Genomic DNA, 4,560 nt, shown 5'->3' on the forward strand with positions numbered 1-4,560 from the left:
TAAGTTAGTAGGGGATTGGGTAAGTGGAGAATGGGACTGGAGTTGAATGAGAGATAATGTATTTTAAGCAAAACCCTAAAAAGGTGTCCTATCCAAGCAATTGCTGGTTGGAAAAGGATTCGTAATACTTATAAACTCATCTATCTTCGGCTCCTTTGCCGATGTGGTACAACCCTTTTTTTTTTATGCAATACCAATGGAATTTGGTAAAGAGAAAATGACATTAAAGCTTAGTAGAGAGTACGGTTGAAGGGTACTCAACCAATATATATGGATGAAGTCATTCAAATTCAAGCGGCAAACAATAACAATAATAATAAACACTCTATCGTTACTAATCCCAAATTCCCAATCTTTATTACCCACACTTAATTCATTTTACATTATTCTCTGTGAATTTCCTCTTTTCTTCAATTGAGGCAGCTTGGAGATATTCAAAGATGAACTCGTGAAAGAAAAAAGAAAAAAAAAATCCCTAGTAATGGGACTAGAGTTGAATAAGAGATCGTTCAAAAAGGAGGCCCATCACCATCAGAAATCTAATGATCACCTTGATTATTCACTACAAAAATTCAATTTTTTCGTAACGGACCGTTAGTGACGTGTCAATATTGTTGACACGTTACTAACGGTTAGTGACGTGTCTTTGGTAACATGTCTGATGAGTTAAAAAATTGATTGTAACCACTGGAGATTTAGTAACGTGTAAAGTTCTGACATATTACACTTTAGTGACGTGCCAGAATTTGACACGTTACTACAAATAACGTAACGTGTTAAAATATGACACGTCATCAAATAGTGACATGTCATGTTTTCACGCATTACCACATATGTAGTAATGCCAAATTTCCAATCTTTATTACCCACACTTACTTCATTTTACATTATTCTATGTGAATTTCCTCTTTTCTTCAATTGAGGCAGCTTGGAGATATTCGAAGATGAACTCGTGAAAGAAAGGAAGAAAAAAAAAATCCCTAGTAATGGGACTAGAGTTGAATAAGAGATTGTTCAAAAAGGAGGCCCATCACCATCAGAAATCTGATGATCACCTTGATTATTCACTACAAAAATTCAATTTGTTGGTAACAGACCGTTAGTGACATGTCTTTGGTAACATGTCTGGTGGGTTAAAAAATTGGTCATAACTACTAGGGATTTAGTAACGTGTCAAGTTCTGACATGTTACACTTTAGTGACGTGTCAGAATTTGACACGTTACTACAAGTAACGTAACGTGTTAAAATATGACACATCACCAAATAGTGACGTGTCATGTTTTCATGCATTACCACATATGTAGTAACGTGTTAAATTGACACGTCACCAAAGAGTGACGTGTCATATTACCTGCACTTACTACCCAAATTCCCAATCCTTATTTCCCACACTTACTTCATTTTACATTATTCTCTGTGAATTTCCTCTTTTCTTCAATTGAGGCGGCTTCGAGATATTCGAAGATGAACTCCTAAAAGAAAGAAAGAAAAGAAAAATCCCTAGTAATAGGACTAGAGTTGAATAAGAGATTGTTCAAAAAGGAGGCCCATCACCATTAGAAATCTGATCACCTTGATTATTATTATTATAATTTGGTAACGACGTCGATTGTTATAATTTGACACTACTTTATAGACTTCGGAGTAGGGGTGGCAAAATGGGTACCTAACACGACCCGATTACAACCCACAGGTACCAATTACGCGATTAGCCTATACACAGACACGATCCGTTTAGATAAATGGGTAATAAGGCCTGACACGATTATAACACGAAAATTGCTGGGTAACCCGACACTACCCGTTTTACCTGTTTCAAATAACCGGGTCTAATTGGGTAGACACGACCCGATTACCCTAAACTATAAATTTTTTTTTTAAAAAAAAAAATCAAAATTGTAATAATAATACTAATGCATCAATACCATGAATGCAAAAAATTGAGTTTCATCCCCTTGTTATCACAAGCACCAGGAATGCCCAAATCTTGCAAAAGAAACTTTCAATTTCAGTATATTTTTTACGATCAAGATTTTTGGCAGCCGACAAATGCATTACAGCCCAAACCACTAAGGGAAAATTACAGTCTCTTTATTACATAAATAAACGTAACTAATGACACTGAACTCAGAAGAGGAAGAAAAAAAGCGTGGATTTTTGTTTGCTTTTCTTTCTTTATTTTATTAGTACATGACTTATTTCCAAATCTTAACAGATTCACACTTCACAGTATGAATATATAATATGGTTGATACCCAAAATTAGAGTCTAGAGATAGAGACTAGAGAGAGTAAGAGACATACCGCCATACCAGAGACAGAGAGGTGCGGCTAACGGCGAGGAGGCGTGGCTGACAGCGACGGTGAGGATGCCTTGCCCTTGCTAATGCCTAACGGGGACGGCGAGGAGGGAGACCCGAGAGAGAGAGAGAGAGAGAGAGAGAGAGAGAGAGAGCCGAGACTCGAGAGGGAGAGATGGGAGACGGAGGGAGAGTGAGAGAACGAGTGAGAGAGGCAAACATCAAATTGAATAGAGGCATGTGACAGTGGTTACACGTCTACCTTATCCTAAAAAAAAAAAAAAAAACGTGTCTGACGGGTTGACCCGCCAGACACAACATTACCGGGTCTTAATCGGGTAGACCCGATTACGACCCAAACCTAATAAGCTTAAACCTAATACCTGTTTTTTCGTGTCGGGTTCGCGAGTCGTGTCAAAATTGCCGACCCTACTTCGGAGTAATTATTGCTTTTGATTTGGTTGTTTAGGGTGGCAATTCATGATTATGTGTTGGGTTCCAATTGTGTTGAGATATGTTTATAAAATAATAGGTCAACTCTAATCCGACTTATTTACTTAAACGGGTCAAACCTCTCAACCATAACCATTTAATTTTGTATTGAGTTCATGTCGGGTTCACAGATTATATAAAAAATTGCTTGTTATTATGTCGCGTGTCGGGTTTGAATCATGTTAAAGTATAGATATAAGATTATATAGGTTAACCATAACTTGGCTCATTTAATTAAGCGGATCAGACTCTTCAACCAAAAACTTTTAATTTTGTGTTAGACTCGTGTCTAGTTTGAGGGTGGTGTCAACCATATTTTGTATTTATAAATATGTTTTTGTTTGTTTTAATATTAATATTTATAATATCATTCCTGACTTTTGTCTCTGTTGATGAATCACACGAATTCCCACAGAAAAACGGATATCACTGGCAATCATTGCATTGCGTCTTCTCTATGTGAAGCCAAAGTAATGAAAAGGCTGGGGTTTGTTTGGCAAACCTCTTTTTATTTTCCTCTCTTTATTTTTATTTATTCAAAAAAAAAAAAAAAACCTCTTTTTAAATTTTTTAATCATTTATTATTACTACTCAAAACAAAAATCTAACCACAAAAAAGTTTTTACAAGCACACCCTTTGCCTTTGCGAGTAGTATAGAGATTTAAGACTAGCTTGTTTTCCAAGCCAACAATTTTCTTTTCTCTTACGCAAAAAGCTTCTCTATTTTTGTTTTTTATGTTTTATTTAACTTGGTCTCCTGAGTAATCACATACCATATTAAAACCCTTGATACTTAGCAAACATGTCTGTTTTTTTTTAGTAGTTCAATCACTGGAGACCACGCCTCATGAAGCAGATGTTACTAGTTCGAATCCCTCATCTTGTGTGGACACGTAAAAAAAAAATCAATAGTGCATCTATCTAATTTGACTAACCTTATCAGTCTCTCCAAGAATTGCCACCTTTTCATTCTCACCCAACTCAGAATTTATAATAAAAGATTTACAATATTTAATAGTAAGGGGTTGCCAATTTTATAACATTTCCTTCTATCATATTTTATTGTGCTTGTCTTAACCCTTCTTGAGCCAATCTGTGAGCCACACCCTTTCCCTTAAACAAGTAAGAAAAATTATTAGTAAATTTTTGGGGTTGAGCCCTCTCTCGACCACCCTCCCCCGCCCTAAAAGAATTAATAAACCATTTTTTCCAAAAAGAAAAACCCACATTATAGGAACATAAATAAGCAATAGGCAACAACACAATGATAAGCTATTTCCTAAAGAAGAATTAGAAGCTCTCTTTTGTTCCTAAAAAAGAATGTCATCGACCTCCCCACCCTCCCGAATACCTTAAATCAATAGTATATTGTTTAGTCCAAGACTCTCTTACACCATATTCTTTCATCAACTATAATCTGGCACACTCAAATTGCCATATCCGCTCGGAATATATTGTATACCAATGAGAGCAATCCACCAAAGTCCACAATAGAAAACAAATCGCGTTCTATGCGAGTTAAACCAAATACACTCAACTATATATCATCACGGGGCGTTACACGTCGTTATAATTTCATAGAGTACTGTGGAATGCATGCATGCGTAATATAGCTGAATGTCTCCGGTCGTATTACATGTAAAAAATCAAATTAAATTAGCCACCAACAAATTAATTAAAAAAACAAAATTTTATTTTATTATTTCATTAATTTTGGACTACCGCGTCAATTTATGTAGAAATTTACAGTAAAAACCATAGCAACG

This window comes from Corylus avellana, chromosome ca4 (assembly GCF_901000735.1).
Source record: "Corylus avellana chromosome ca4, CavTom2PMs-1.0".
Lineage (NCBI taxonomy): Eukaryota > Viridiplantae > Streptophyta > Magnoliopsida > Fagales > Betulaceae > Corylus > Corylus avellana.